Below are 17825 nucleotides of genomic sequence, written 5' to 3' on the forward strand. Positions count from 1 at the left end.
GGACTTGCAAGGAGTGGTGAAGGTGTCCATCTGCATCTTTAGGAAGGATACATGACTTTTCAAAACAAGTTTATGTAAGTGAAGTTGAATGTTTTGGCAGGATTTCAATCTGAATTCTTTCCACCTCCCACCCTGAAAAAGGTTCTAGTGCAACCAGTTTATTCAGGAAGTGTACGGTATAAACAGGGAAGGGATGTTAACTCTAGGAAATGGGGCAAAACACAAGGTTCGGAACTGTCTCATCACGGGGCCAAGATTGCTGGGCTACTCCACATCCTGAGCGTCATTGGTTGAGGCCTCATCCTTTTTTTTTTTTCTTTTTCTAGTGGTGACAGTAATTCCTCAGCATCTCTGGACTGCTGTTTGTGAGAGCATCAAGGCTTTCAGCAGTTCTGGGAGAAAAAATGGCCCAGACACAGAGACGCAGACACTCACTTGCCAGAACTCACCAAGAGTTTCAGTGGGTATGGGTGATGCAATGGCAACCTCTGCGACAGGAGGGGATGAGTGGCAGAGATTCTGTGGCACAACTGCCTATGCACAAAAAGGGATAAACCTGAGCATGCAGTTTGGAAAGAATTAAGGGAGAAGTTAAAAATACACTGTATACACACACACACACACACACACACACACACTTATATAGAAGCCCTGGTGGCACAGTGGTTAAGAGCTCAGCTGGTTCTTGGAAACCCTATGGGGCAGTTCTACTCTGTGTTATAGAGTTGCTGTGAGTGGGAATCCATGTCATATACATGTACATATATACACACACACATATAATGTGTATGTAGAGTCAGAATTCCAAACTGACTCAATGGCACACAACAATGACATGTGTGTATATACATATATATATACATACATATAACACATACATATGGTGTCTATTTATAGATGTACATAAGTGTGCGTTTATATATGGTGTTAGGTGCCATGGAGTCAGTTCTAACTCATTCTGACCCTACGTACACAGAATGAATCACTGCCCAGTCCTGTGCCATCCTCACAATTATTGCTATCTTTGAGCCCATTGTTGCAGACACTGTGTCAATCCATCTCACTGAGAGTCTTGCTCTTTTGCACTGACCCACTACTTTACCAAGGAAGGTGTCCCTCTCCAGGGACTGGTCCTTCCTGATAACATGTCTAATGTAAGTCTTGCTATCCTTGCTTCTAAGGAACATTCTGGCTGTACTTCTTCCAAGGTAGATTGGTTCGTTCTTCTGGCAGTGCATGGTATATTTAATATTCTTCACTGCAGTGCAGTGAATTACTTAGTATGACCCTTACAGGAATAGTCTTTGTAACTCCTGCCAAATGACTAGGTGGAACTATGCAAATTAAGTGCTTGTGGCCTACCAAGGGGTTTGGATAGCTTGCTACCAATGTAAATAAGGTGTTGCATGGCACCCTCATGGGTGTGGGACCATGCAAATTAGGTATATGGAACCCTAATGAGGGGATTGGTTAGTTTTGCCATTCCACTAGACTTAAAATGAGCCACCCCAGAGGCTGAAATGGGACCTTCATGACCACCAAGAAAGGAGTGGAGCACGTCCTTTGGATTTGGGATACCTGCACTGAAAACCTCCTAGACTGTGGAGACAGGGAGAGAGCTGTTACATCGGAGATGGTTAGAGATGGTGAGGAGCAGTGGCAGAAAAATGACAGCAGCAGAAGCTGCAGAACCAGAAGCCTTGCAGGAGATGGCATGGTGGGTTTGCCGGCCCCCAGAGCAATACTGCAGGAGGCTTCCTGGTGGAGTAGGGTGCCTCTGGGCACATGCAGTGGAGCTAGACTTACCAACCCACAGAGCTAGAGAGCTAAGTGCTTTTAGGCAGAGGCTTACTAGAAAATTAGGGTGGTTCTGGGCACTTATTGGCAGAGCTAAAAAGAGCTTTGTAACACTTGCCTGAGCAGGGCAGAAGGCAAGGGCCCAAAAAGAGACATGCCTGTGGCCTCAGCTGAGCAGAGGCTATCCTGATTGAAGAACTGTATCTTCAGTGTCCCTGAACCTGACTTCTAACCTGTTACTTCCCTAATAAACTTCATAATCATGAGAATTGTCTTTGAGTTCTGTGTGGAAGCTTTTTGACCTGCGAGTATGTGTATGTGCGTGTATGTGTTTGTGTGTATGGGCGTGAACACACAACAGTAATGGGAAGATATTCTGGTTCTACTTTTTTGGCCTTTGCCTCTCCTGGCTGATCTAAATGAGGCAGAGATGGGAAACATAGAAATGAGAGGGGGTTAGACCAACCACTTTGTGCAAAAGAAAAGAAATAAAAATCTACAGGAAATATAGACACAAAGTGTTGGGCTTGATTTGAAATGTATTGCATGTATGCTCTGGAGCAAGACTGCCTGGGTTTCAAATTTAAGCAATCTTGGACAATTTACTTGGCTTCACCCTACTGGACCTCAGTTTTTTCACCTATCAAGGATCGTTATAGTGTATTCCTTACCAAGCCATTTTTATACTCATGAGTTTATATGTGTAAAATGTTTTAAATTGTTTTATACAAAGTGAATATTTATTGTGATTAAAATAGAAGTCTGTGTAGAATTTATATTATACTAAATTTTTTTTTTAAATAGATTTACCTTTGTCTATTTTTTGATATTTTCCAAATATAGACTGTGATGTTCAAACATATAAAAAAAGACTCCCTGTCACTTCTCTGGTGCTAATCATAGGGTTCGTCTTATAAAAGTACAGTGAGAATTTCCTGTTTTGTGATATCCGGAACATTTTAATGCTGGTCATTTTTCAGCTCCTTGCTTGTACTACACATAATGTGGCTTACAAAGAGGTGATTTAAGAACATTATCGAAATATGCAATTTTTCTTTTAAATTTCCTCATATGCACCTTTGAATTCCATAGCCTCCAGCTCAACTCTCTAACCCACCAGCACTCTTCTCCAGACAGCACTCGTTTGTGCCTTCCCTGCATCCGCCTTGGAACATCATGTGTTTCCCCAAGAAGATTATACAGATATTACGTATCCGAGACAGATATCTCATGGACATGGCTAATATCAGGCAGAGCTTTAAGAGAAATAGGTATAAATGCTGTGGACATTTTTAGGCTAGCCATGTGACTGTACTTTCCACACTGATTTGAATTTTCTGATTATAAATTCTCTAATCTAGAAAACATTTTGTGATGCTCTTTTAACAGGTTTTAAGAGTGGTTTCTGATAGAGGTACTCTAAAATCTGAAAAAGAACAAAATTTATGTGGTTAAGTCGAGATCAACATAATTCTGTCACAGAAATAGATAATCCCAAATATTAATTACACAATGTTTCAAAGTATTTTATTAAAAAATTGGCCATTTGTGCTGTGACATCCAAAGATCACCCCGATTTAGAATTTGACTCATTATACTGTTGTTAACTAAAACAACACTCTTCGGGGGTGTGCTGACGGTAATGCAGAATCACCTAAGATTGATTCTGTATTAACATTTGATGATTTGTTCTAGGGGGAAAGTCCATACGCAAATAATTTTGGGTATGAGAAAATGTAATCTTCTTGTAATAAAGGGTGTTTATGTGTCATAATTCAATGTAGTGGAATACAAATCCAGCTCTCTGAGGTATAAGCATGTATTGGTTGTGGAACGTCTCCAACCAGGTCCAGGGTGCTCCTGTCTCATCTCTTCACTGTAATATCTCCACAGAGCTATGAGCAGGAGGACACTTCTCAGAGCAGAGCCTGCATTAAGATTAGCAGAAGGACACTCTCCAGGTAGTGTTATTGTCCGTGACAATGACAGAAAATGTTAAAGGAAAGACTCTGGGCCTAAACACCCTTTAATTTGATGTCCTACTCAAGAAATGGATACTTACCCACTTTGACACTGTGAGAAAAATAATGTTATTCTTGCACCCTCAGTTTTCTCATCTACCTAATGGCAATCATACTTTTCACTTTTTTATTTTGTTGACAGAATAAAAGTAATGTCTGTTATGTAAGTGCATAAAACAGAATCTGAGCCTATTGATCCCTTCTTATTCTAGAAGCTTCTTTACCAATTAAAAAGATAATGGTAATTTTGCTTTACTGTCTTCTAGAGATGGAGAGGATAGCACAGAAAATGTATGGATAGTCTCACTGAAGAATAAAGTACACCACATAAAAGCCTTGGCATTGGGTTGAGTCCTGAGTTGAATGTCTGTCTTTCAATATTTCATTGACAAAACAACTGTTTTATAAAATCAAAAAAATTTTTGGAATCTTTCTAATTGGCTTCTGTTTTTAAAAACTTTAGTCCCTTTGTTTGTTCTTTAAGTCTTTGCCTATCTCTCTTTTTCTAGTTTTTCAGACCACTCCATGGAGGTTGATTTCTGGAATCTTAGGAGTAATATGTCTTTTGTCGATGGCTATCTTGGGAATTTTCTTGAATAATTGGCAAGTTTCTCTAGACAAGTGTTTATAAAGGTCAAAACCATTATAAAACCATTTAGCAATGAAGATTTTATCTTACTAGTTTGTAATATTTTTTGTTATTTCATAGCTTCACTTAAATCTGCACCAAATTAAGTAAATTTCTCATTGTTTCTTACAGTATTCTCTCCAGGACTCATCATAGAACTCCAAGGAGGTAGGCTCCATACTGCACTCATAGCAACTTTATAGCACAAGGTAGAACTGCCCCATAGGGTGTCCAAGACTATAATCTTTATGGGAAAAGACTGCCACATCTTTCTCTGGCCAATCAGCAGGTGGATTCAAATGACCAACATTTTACGTTTCAGTTAGCAGCTGAGAACTTTAACCGCTGAGCCACCAGAACATTTTCAATGTACTTTATTCTTTTTTGCCTCAGGAAACATGTTAAAATGCTTTCTCCATTAAAGACTCTCTTTGATCTAGTTACCCTGTTTATACTGCAGAGCTCAGCTTTGGGATCTCTTCTGAAAAAACTTAAAAAAAAAAAAAAAAACTTTTCTAGCTTTCTCCCATCCCATGTCCTGCTACGTGCTCTCTTAATATGATGAATATATTTTGTATACTTACCAAAGGTATCATTAAATGTAATTAATAAATGATTGGAAATTATATAATTCTGACTCCAGCTCTAGAACATAACTCTAGGGAAAAAGAGATCATTTCTGACTTGGTCGCATTAACATTCTCTGAACACAGCATGCTGTGGAGTAAAAATATATAGTAGATTCTCAGAGAATATTTGTGGAAAATATTCATAAAAAACAAGTGATTTATGAATGATTAAATAGCATTGAAATTTTTAAATGTTCAGAGCCTTCAATCATGTTTTGTTTTGTTTTTTCTTAGACTCTGACTGCTGTTCTTGTCCAGAAAAGTGGATTGGGTACCGATGCAGCTGTTACCTCATTTTGAATGCAGAAAAAACTTGGGCAGAAAGTAGAAATTTCTGTGCTTCTCAGAATTCCAGTCTACTTCAGCTGAAAAGCAGAGATGAATTGGCATGTACTTTATTTTTGTCTCCCACATTTTTTTTAACTTAGAAAAATATAGCATTAAAATAAGCTGAGCTCTTTGACTCAAGTCTAATCATAAAGTCCATGGATGGTTACATTTTGTCAAAAATAAACAACCCAGAACACCATGAACAGATTACTATGTAGGTTTAATCGTAAATTTGCAAATTGGGACGATACACAACTTACCATGGAAATGAGTGCTCCAATTAATACAAATTTCAAAGTGCTTATCTACAATTTTATTAGTAACTTTGAGCAAAAGACCTCTGATAGGCTGATGAGTGTGCCAGAGTACATCAATCCTGTAAGAGGGCAGTATGTGCTGCAACATCATCAAAGCTGAAATAGAAGCCTTGCTAAGACAGTCACAGAATCAGTGAGCCAGAGTCACAAGTCCTGAGGACTCTTGGAAACAGGACGTGTTCATTCACCTTTCTGTGTTTCAGTGAGCCTGATCACCTAGATGCAATTATGTGAAACAAGGCAAGCTACTTCTAAAGGTTAGTTACAGTTTAAGATATACAAAACTATATATATATTTATGATTATACAGCACATAGATTTCTAACATTTAATAAGATGACCTTTTGTCTTGTGGGTAAGAGAACTCTCTCTGTTCCCATAACGTACAATTTATAATTTTCTTTCGCAATTTGAAAAATGATCTATTAATTCCCTGTACCTTGAAACAACCATTATAAACCTCATAAAAATCCTCAAAGATTTATATCATGGGGATAAAATTCAAGATGTTAGATAAAGTGCAATAAACTTTCCAGTGAGTAGTCAAAGAAGAAATGTGAGATCACTACTTTTACTCATTCAAGGAACCAACCTAATGACTGTACTCTTTAGTTCTTTTAATTGAGTTCAATTTCTTTTGTAATTACCTGCCTTTAGTCATATCTCTGGGATATATTGTGGAACCAGTATATTGGATATTGAATGGCACAAAAGGTTTGCACTCAACTGCTAATCTAAATGTTGGTGGTTCAAAACCAACCAGTGTGTGGGGGGGGTGGCCAAGATGGCTGACTAGGTAGACGCTACCTCGGATCCCTCCTGCAACAAAGACTCGGAAAAACAAGTGAATTGATCACATACATGACAATCTACGAACCCTGAACAACAAACACAGATTTAAAGAGTTGACCTGAGTGACAGAGATGGAGAATGAACAACTACGGGGAAGCAGTGACTGTTTTCGGAGCCTGGAGCCAGCGTCCCAGCCAGGTAACCTTGGCTCCGGGCTTAGGACTGGGCACAGGGAAGCTGAACACAACATCTTGTGATGGTGCAAACACAGGGCGCAGTCCTAACCCCCTGAACTGACACCGGGAGGGGGCCCAGCTGGTCCGCATGGGCAGCTTGGCGACGTGGCTGGTGGGAGAAGTCCCCGGGAGGCAGTGACTGATTTTGGAGCCGGGAGTGCAGCGTCCCAGCAGGGGAACCTTGACGCTGGGCTTTGGACTGGCAGTGGAGGATCTGACCGCGGCTTCAGCGGGCCAGACCCTCGGGGGCAATCTCCACACAGCCAGCACACATAGGTGACATGCCCCTCGGGAATCTCAGGTAAAATAGTCATCCCAAGCAAGATAAGTAACTTTGTCTATATTCCGGGGTGCTACTCTCTCCTGTTTTGCTGAATCCTCCCCTCCCCTTCCCAGGTGGCTTCATTAACATTGGAATTTCCTGAGCCAGAGGGAGAATGGCTCCGGCTCCGCGGCTTTGCTTCCCCCCCCCCTTTTTTTTTTTTTTTTGGTCTTTTCCTAACCCACTCTTCCGGCCTGAGAGAAGCAACCACAAAAAATGCAGGGACCAAAAATCCTTCCCTAATTGGAGTAAAAACACAGAACCAGCTCCAGCCAAGCATATATGATCCAAATCTTGGGCTTTCATCCTTACAGGGAACAAGGTGGCTGTTATAATGCAAAGGCAGTTCTGATAGGGATCTGACTGCATTTTTTTTTAGCGGATTTACTGGAAAAACAAGTTTCCCAGGTCTGATATCTCTGCTTATTCAACAGAGCCCTAACTGACCCACAACAGGGAACTGAGGGCTGAAGCTCCCCCCAGACCACATAGCTTCTTGCCTTAGGGGTCTAAGGAGGGTGACACCTACCAATCTGTAGAGGTACTTGCATTGGGGGCCTAAGGTACAGCTGCAGAGCCCTCCCACCAAGGTGCTTTAGGAATAGAGACACACCTACCTCACTGACACTTGGGGGAAGCCTGTCAGCATCCTTCCCCCCAATGGAGTGTGAACCCCAGCTGCCAATAGAATCTGGTGCACATAACTATCACCACTACTTCTTGAGGTGGATAGGTGACAGTGTGCATCACACACTTGATGATCAAAAATCAGATTCTACTCAAGAATAGTGAATAGACTCAGACATATATATCTGGCAACAGCACAAACCAGCTGGTAATAGGTCATAAGTAAGTCAATGGCTACAACAAACAAGACACCACAATCTAGTAGCCCATCCACATATAGTGATAGAAAACAAAACAAGATAAGACTCAGAGAGCAAATGTAGAACAAATCACTACTATATCTTAGTAATGGCTTGGAGACAGCAGTCGATATCAAACCACATAAAGAAGCAGACCATGACAGCTTCTACAACCCCCCAAACAAAAGAATCAAAATGTTTCCCAAATGAAGATACAATCCTGGAATTTCAGATACAGAATATAAAAAACTAATTTACAGAATGCTTCAAGACATCAGGGATGACCTCAGAAATGAAATAAGGCAAACTGCAGAAAAAGCCAAGGAACACACCAATAAAACAGTTGAAGAATGCAAAAAGATTATTCAAGAACATAGTGGAACAATTAATAAGTTGCAAAAATCCATAGAGAGACAGCATTCAGAAATCCAAAAGATTAACAATAAAATTACAGAATTAGACAACTCAATAGGAAGACAGAGGAACAGACTCAAGCAATTAGAATGCAGAGTGGGAAATCTGGAGGACCAGGGAATTAACACCAACATAGCTGAAAAAAAATCAGACAAAAGAATTAAAAAAAACAAAGAAACCCTAAGAATCATGTGGGACTCTATCAAGAAGGATAACTTGCATGTGATTGGAGTCCCAGAACAGAGAGGGAGGACAGAAAACACAGAGAAAATAGTTGAAGATCTGCTGACAGAAAACTTCCCTGACATCATGAAAGACGAAAGGATATCTATCCAAGATGCTCATCGAACCCCATTTAAGATTGATCCAAAAAGAAAATCACCAAGACATATTATCATCAAACTTGCCAAAACCAAAGATAAAGAGAAAATTTTAAAAGCAGCCAGGGATAAAAGAAAGGTCTCCTACAAGGGAGAATCAATAAGAATAAGTTCAGACTACTCAGCAGAAACCACGCAGGCAAGAAGGCAATGGGATGACATATACAGAGCACTGAAGGAGAAAAACTGCCAGCCAAAGATCATATATCCAGCAAAACTCTCTGAAATATGAAGGCGAAATTAAGATATTTACAGATAAACACAAGTTTAGAGAATTTGCAAAAACCAAACCAAAGCTACAAGAAATACTAAAGGAAATTGGTCAGAAAACCAATAACATCAGATACCAGCAAAACACAAGGTAACAGAAGAGAACATCCTGATATCAACTCAAATAGGGAAATCACAAAAACAAATTAAGATTAATTAAAAAAAACGCTCAAAACAGGGAATCATTGAAGTCAATATGTAAAAGATCACAATAATCAAAAAGGGACTAACTACAGGTGGCATAGAACTGCCCTATGGAGAGGGATACAAGGCGATATAGGACAATATAAGTTAGGTTTTTACTTAGAAAAATAGGGGTAAATATTAAGGTAACCACAAAGAGGTATAACAACTCCATAACTCAGAATAAAAGCCAAGAAAAACGTAACGACTCAACAAACATAAAGTCAAATACTATAAAAATGAGGATCTCACAATTTACAAACAAAAACGTCTCAGCACAAAAAAGTAAGTGGAAAAATGAAATTGTCAACAACACACATAAAAAGGCATCAAAATGACAACACTAAACACTTATTTATCTATAATTGCGCTGAATGTAAATGGACTAAATGCACCAATAAAGAGACAGAGAGTCTCGGACTGGATAAAGAAACACGATCCGTCTATATGCTGCCTAAAAGAGACACACCTTAGACTTAGAGACACAAACAAACTAAAACTCGAAGGATGGAAAAAAAATATATCAAGCAAACAATAAGCAAAAAAGGAGTAGCAATATTAATTTCTGAGAAAATAGACTTTAGACTTAAATTCACCACAAAGGATAAAGAAGGACACTACATAATGATAAAAGGGACAATTGATCAGGAAGATACAACCATATTAAATATTTATGCACCCAATGACAGGGCTGCAAGACACATAAATCAAATTTTAACAGAACTGAAAAGTGAGATAGACACCTCCACAATTATAGTAGGAGACTTCAACACACCACTTTCGGAGAAGGACAGGGCATCCAGTAAGAAGCTCAATAGAGACACGGAAGACCTAATTACAACAATCAACCAACTTGACCTCATTGACTTATACAGAACTCTCCACCCAACTGCTGCAAAGTATACTTTTTTTTCTAGCGCACATGGAACATTCTCTAGAATAGACCACATATTAGGTCATAAAACAAACCTTTGCAGAATCCAAAACATCGAAATATTACAAAGCATCTTCTCAGACCACAGGGCCATAAAAGTAGAAATCAATAACAGAAAAACTAGGGAAAAGAAATCAAATACTTGGAAACTGAACAATACCTCCTGAAAAAAAACTGGGTTATAGAAGACATTAAGGAGGGAATAAGGAAATTCATAGAATGCAACGAGAATGAAAATAATTCCTATCAAAACCTCCAGGACACAGCAAAAGCAGTGCTCAGAGGCCAATTTATACTGATAAATGCACACATACAAAACGAAGAAAGAGCCAAAAACAGAGAAGTGTCTCTACAACTTGAACAAATAGAAAGTGAGCAACAAAAGAATCCATCAGGCACCAGAAGAAAAGAAATAACATAAATTAGAGCTGAACTAAATGAATTAGAGAACAGAAAAACAATTGAAAGAATTAACAAAGCCAAAAGCTGGTTCTTTGAAAAAAATAACAAAATTGATAAACCATTGGCCAGACTGACTAAAGAAATACAGGAAAGGAAACAAATAACCTGAATAAGAAACGAGAAGGGCCACATCACAACAGATCCAACTGAAATTAAAAGAATTATATCAGATTATTACGAAAAATTGTACTCTAACAAATTTGAAAACCTAGAAGAAATGGATGAATTCCTGGAAAAACACTACCTACCTAAACTAACACAATCAGAAGTAGAACAACTAAATAGACCCATAACAAAAAAAGAGATTGAAACAGTAATCAAAAAACTCCCAACAAAAAAAAGCCCTGGCCCGTATGGCTATACTGCAGAGTTCTACCAAACTTTCAGAGAAGAGTTAACACCACTACTACTAAAGGTATTTCAAAGCATAGAAAAGGACAGAACACTACCTAACTCATTCTATGAAGCCACCATCTCCCTGATACCAAAACCAGGTAAAGGCATTACAAAAAAAGAAAATTATAGACCTATATCCCTCATGAACATAGATGCAAAAATCCTCAACAAAATTCTAGCCAATAGAATTCAACAACATATCAAAAAAATAATTCACCATGACCAAGTGGGATTTATACCAGGTATGCAAGGCTGGTTTAATATTAGAAAAACCATTAATGTAATCCACCATATAAACAAAACAAAAGACAAAAAAGACATGATCTTATCAAATGATGCAGAAAAGGCATTTGACAAAGTCCAACACCCATTTATGATAAAAACTCTCACCAAAATAGGAACTGAAGGCAAATTCCTCAATATAATAAAGGGCATCTACGCAAAGCCAACAGCCAATATCACTCTAAATGGAGAGAACCTGAAAGCATTTCCCTTGAGAACGGGAACCAGACAAGGATGCCCTCTATCACTGCTCTTGTTCAACATTGTGCTAGAAGTCCTAGCCAGAGCAATTAGGCTAGACAAAAAAATAAAGGGCATCCGGATTGGCAAAGAGGAAGTAAAATTATCTCCATTTGCAGATGACATGATCTTATACACAGAAAACCCTAAGGAATCCTCCAGAAAACTACTGAAACTAATAGAAGAGTTTGGCAGAGTCTCAGGTTATAAGATAAACATACAAAAATCACTTGCATTCCTCTACATCAACAAAAAGAACATCGAAGAGGAAATCACCAAATCAATACCATTCACAGTAGTCCCCAAGAAGATAAAATACTTAGGAATAAATCTTACCAGGGATGTAAAAGACCTATACAAAGAAAACTACAAAGCTCTACCACAAGAAATTGAAAAGGACATACTTAAGTGGAAAAACATACCTTGCTCATGGATAGGAAGACTTAACATAGTAAAAATGTCTATTCTACCAAAAGCCATCTATACATACAATGTACTTCCGATCCAAATTCCAATGACATTTTTTAAGGTGAAGGAGAAACAAATCACCAACTTCATATGGAAGGGAAAGAAGCCTCGGATAAGCTAAGCATTACTGAAAAAGAAGAAGAAAGTGGGAGGCCTCACTCTACCTGATTTCAGAACCTATTATACAGCCACAGTAGTCAAAACAGCCTGGTACTGGTACAACAACAGACACATAGACCAATGGAACAGAATTGAGAACCTAGATATAAATCCATCCACATATGAGCAGCTGATATTTGACAAAGGCCCAGTGTCAGTTAATTGGGGAAAAGATAGTCTTTTTAACAAATGGTGCTGGCGTAACTGGATATCCATTTGCAAAAAAATGAAACAGGACCCATACCTCACACCATGCACAAAAACTAACTCCAAGTGGATCAAAGACCTAAACATAAAGACTAAAACGATAAAGATCATGGAAGAAAAAATAGGGACAACGTTAGGAGCCCTAATACAAGGCATAAACAGAATACAAAACATTATCAAGAATGATGAAGAGAAACCAGATAACTGGGAGCTCCTCAAAATCAAACACCTATGCTCATGTAAAGGCTTCACCAAAAGAGTAAAAAGACCACCTACAGACTGGGAAAGAATTTTCAGCTATGACATCTCCGACCAGTGCCTGATCTCTAAAATCTATATGATTCTGTCAAAATTCAACCACAAGAAGACAAACAACCCAATCAAGAAGTGGGCAAAAGATATGAACACACTCTTCACTAAAGAAGATATTCAGGCAGCTAACAGATACATGAGAAAATGCTCTCGATCATTAGCCATTAGAGAAATGCAAATTAAAACTACGATGAGATTCCATCTCACTCCAACAAGGCTGGCATTAATCCAAAAACCACAAAATAATAAATGTTGGAGAGGCTGCGGAGAGATTGGGACTCTTATACACTACTGGTGGGAATGTAAAATGGTACAACCACTTTGGAAATCTATCTGGCATTTTCTTAAAAAGTTAGAAATAGAACTACCATACAACCCAGAAATCCCACTCCTCGGAATATACCCTAGAGAAATAAGAGCTTTCACAAGAACAGATATATGCACACCCATGTTTATTGCAGCTCTGTTTACAATAGCAAAAAGCTGGAAGCAACCAAGGTGTCCATCAACGGATGAATGGGTAAATAAATTGTGGTATATTCACACAATGGAATACTACGCATCGATAAGGAACAGTGACGAATCTGTGAAACATTTCATAACATGGAGGAACCTGGAAGGCATTATGCTCAGTGAAATTAGTCAGAGGCAAAAGGACAAATATTGTATAAGACCACTATTATAAGATCTTGCGAAATAGTATAAACTGAGAAGAACACATACTTTTGTGGTTACGAGGGGGAGAGGGAGGGAGGGTGGGAGAGGGTTTTTTACTGATTAATTAGTAGATAAGAACTGCTTTAGGTGAAGGGAAGGACAATACTCAATACATGGAAGGTCAGCTCAACTGGACTGGACCAAAAGCAAAGAAGTTTCCGGGATAAACTGAATGCTTCAAAGGTCAGCGGAGCAAGGGCGGGGGTTTGGGGACTATGGTTTAAGGGGACTTCTAAGTCAATTGGCAAAATAATTCTATTATGAAAACATTCTGCATCCCACTTTGAAATGTGGCGTCTGGAGTCTTAAATGCTAACAAGCGGCCATCTAAGATGCATCAATTGGTCTCAACCCACCTGGATCAAAGGAGAATGAAGAACACCAAGGTCACACGATAACTATGAGCCCAAGAAAGAGAAAGGGCCACATGAACCAGAGACCTACATCATCTTGAGACCAGAAGAACTAGTTAGTGCCTGGCCACAATCGATAACTGCCCTGACAGGGAGCACAACAGAGAACCCCTGAGGGAGCAGGAGATCAGTGGGATGCAGACCCCAAATTCTCATAAAAAGACCAAACTTAATGGTCTGACTGAGACTAGAGGAATCCCGGTGGTCATGGTCCCCAAACCTTCTGTTAGCCCAGGACAAGAACCATTCCCGAAGACATCTCATCAAACATGGAAGGGACTGGACAGAGGGTAGGAGAGAGATGCTGATGAAGAGTGAGCTAATTATATCAGGTGGACACTTGAGACTGTGTTGGCATCTCCTGTCTGGAGGGGGGATGGGAGGATAGAGAGAGTTGGAAGCTGGCAAAATTGTCACGAGAGACTGGAAGGGCTGACTCATTAGGGGGAGAGCAAGTGGGAGTACGGAGTAAGGTATATATAAACTTATATGTGACAGTCTGACTTGATTTGTAAACGTTCACTTGAAGCTCAATAAAAGTTAATAAAACAAACAAACAAAAAAACCAACCAGTGTGGAAGAAAGCCTTGGCAATTTTCTGCCATAACGATTACAACCAAGGAAATTCTATGGAGTAGTTCTACTCTGTAACACGTGGGGTTGCCATCAGTCAAAATTGACTCAATAGCAACTAGCAGGAAAAACAGCATCATAAAAATTGTCCCCTTCTTAACAAAAAGTGGAAGTTTCTCTAGCTGTGTGCAGAAACTGTGTGGAGTATAGGTTTAGTAGATTACATCCATATCTACTTCTTAAGATACTTTTGATTTGCTATCAAACTTCAGTGGTGATCCTCTATGAAGAAAGTGTTCCATGAAAACTCTGACTCCCATTATAGCATATTGCACTCCACAGCAAAGTGAGATTTTGTGGTATTGTTTTTTTCTTCATAAATGAATGTGTCTGGTAAAAGAAATATGAACCCTGTGACTGCCCCTTCTAAATTAGAAGTTAAAAATGAATTTGGTTTGTGTGATTGATAGGCCAACTCTGATGCATATTAATCCCAGGGTAGGTTCAAGTTAGCTTAATATGTCTGTCTGTGTTTTCAAGCAGGATTTTTTGAACTACCGTCGACAGTTTTACTGGCCTGGGATCTCTTATAATGAAACACATGGCACCTGGTTGTGGGAGGATGGCTCTGCTCCCTCCCAGGATCTGTAAGTTTCTGGTAATCAGATACCTTTCCTGTTCTTTGTGGGTTAATATTTAGATCTCATCAGCACAGGTACCACCTAGGAGCGCTACGAGAAAGGTAAACTGTCTAGGGCACGCCATGACTGAAAGGAGAATGGTGCAACTATATACAATTTTAGCCCAACTCAGAAAATCCAAGTCTTTCCTCAGGTGACATGAAAACTGGTGTACTTATGTCAATGAAAAACTTTTAATATATGATTTTTTTTTCCTTTGGTACAAACACATGGTATGTGCATGCACACAAGCTCTCATACATAAAGGAAGCCCATTAAAGTGGTATATTTCTTATTCTGATGGAGTCCAATATTCTCAGCATCCTCTGGTGTTTCAAATATCCTGGCCATGTTGTTACTGTTGTTGTTAGGTGCCACCGAGTTGGTTCTGACTCATAGCGATCCTGTATACAACAGAAGAAAACACTCCCTGGTCCTGTGCCATGCTCACAATCATTGTTATGCTTTAGCCCATTGATGTAGCCACTGTGTCAACCCATCTCATTCTTGAGTGCCTTCCAACCTGAGGGGCTCATCTTCTAGCACTATATCAGGCAATGTTCCACTGCTATTCATAAGATTCTCACTCTCCAATTTTTTTAGAAGTAAATTTCCAGGTCCTCCTTCATATTCTGTCTTAGTCTAGAAGCTCCCTTGAAACCAGTTCACCATGGGTGACCCTGCTGGTATTTGAAATACGTGTGGCATAGCTTCCAGCATCACAGCAACATGCAAGCCATCACAGTATGACAAAATGACAGATGAGTAGTGGATTCTGGGCTTATTTTCTATATTCATGTAAACTTTGAATGTCATTGTTACTTCTAAACATGGGACTTGCAACATCATGCAGTGACAAATTGTATGCTTTGATTTGTCCCCCTAGACTGTATGAGCTGATATGTGGGTAAAATATACATCAAAACCATTAACAGCAACAGGAATTGCAAAGAATTAAAAAAATTCTTGGCCTCAATGCTTACTGATTATTGAGGAAATGACTCATTTTATGTAACTTTGTACTCTGAAACCATGAAATTTGTGGCTATTAAATGAAAAACATAATAAATGAATGCCTTATCTCATTCAAATGCTTAAAAAATTCTATTGTTTAATAAAAAACAACATTATCATAAATATTCTCATTTCCTTTTGTTACGTGGCATCATTTTCTTCATTGCAGATTTTCATTCTCAGACTTTGAACCCAAGGAACTGTATAGCGTATAGTCCAAACAAAGACATTTTGGATGAACCCTGTGGGGAAAAGAATCCTTATATCTGTAAGCAACAGTTTATTTAGTGTTTCTTGGGACATGGCAGGGCAAGGGGAGCAGGGAGGTGTAATGCAAGCCCGGGATTAATAAAATGAGCATCTTCATCTCTGATGTAGTTATAAGTTATCTACTTCTGAGGTCTGCAAAACATTGGCATTTATGTCTTTTCATATACTTTACATGTATTTGAAGCCACATGCTTTAACATTGTTAAAATTTCTGTGCCTACACCTGAAATTATAATGCATCAAGGAAAAGAATTTTGTGAATATTTTTACATTATCGTATGGGTTTTTAATACTAAATTTTGTGTAGTTTTATGTACACATTCCTGCAAATTCTCTGTAAAAATTTAAATAAATTTGACTTTATATTGAATAATATATGTCAATCTCGTTTTAGTTCTTTGTATAACATACCATATTGGGAAGTCTCATTCTCACCTTACTTTCCTGAAAGTTAGCTTTTTCTGAACATGTACATACATAAATATACAAACACACACACATACACATATATGTATATATCCCTATATATATATCCAGATATAATATATATGTATATATACACACAAATATATGGAAACCCTGGTGGGGTAGTGGTTAAGAGCTAAAGCTACTTAACCAAAAGTTAGGTAGTTTGAATCCAACAGGCACTCCTTGGAAACCCTATGAGGCAGTTCTACCCTGTCCTATAGGGTCACTATGAGTCAAAATCGACTCAATGGCAATAACTGATCTTGGTAGTTTTAAAAGTATAATAATGTCATGGATTCCCCCTCGTGTCTGTCAGTTTATTGTACTGTGGGGGCTTGCGTGCTGCTGTGATGCTAGAAGCTATGCCACCAGTATTCAGATACCAGCAGGGTCTCCCATGGAGGACAGGTTTCAGATGAGCTTCCAGACTAAGACAGACTAGGAAGAAGGACCCAGCAGTCTACTTCTGAAAAGCATTAGCTAGTGAAAACCTTATGAATAGCAGCATAATATAGTGCTGGAAGATGAGTCCTCCAGGTTGGAAGGCACTCAAAAGATGACTGGGGAAGAGCTGCCTCCTCAAAGTAGAGTTGACCTTAATGACATGGATGGACTAAGGTTTTCGGGACCTTCATTTGCTGATGTGGCACGACTCAAAATGAGGAGAAACAGCTGCAAACATCCATTAATAATAGGAACCTGGAATGTATGAATATGAATCTAGGAAAATTGGAAATCATCAAAAATGAAACGGAACACATAAACATCGATATCCTAGGCATTACTGAGCTGAAATGGGCTGGTATTGGCCATTTTGAATCAGACAATCATATAGTCTATTATGCTGGCAATGACAACTCGAAGAGGAATGGTGTTGCATTCGTTGTCAAAAAGAACGTTTCAAGATCTATCCTGAAGTACAACGCTGTCAGTGATAGCATAATACCCATCCATACGCCTACAAGGAAGACCAGTTAATATGACTATTATTCAAATTTATGCACCAACCGCTAGGGCCACAGATGAAGAAATAGAAGATTTTTAT

The 17825-nt window shown here is 38.8% G+C and overlaps 1 pseudogene; it reads left to right on the plus strand.

Moving 5' to 3' along the window:
- The first annotated feature begins 1531 nt into the window (after window positions 1-1531).
- LOC126076249 (natural killer cells antigen CD94-like) lies at window positions 1532-16330 on the plus strand (annotated as a pseudogene).
- Window positions 16331-17825: the final 1495 nt, after the last annotated feature.

The sequence above is a fragment of the Elephas maximus genome, chromosome 4, assembly GCF_024166365.1.
Source record: "Elephas maximus indicus isolate mEleMax1 chromosome 4, mEleMax1 primary haplotype, whole genome shotgun sequence".
Lineage (NCBI taxonomy): Eukaryota > Metazoa > Chordata > Mammalia > Proboscidea > Elephantidae > Elephas > Elephas maximus.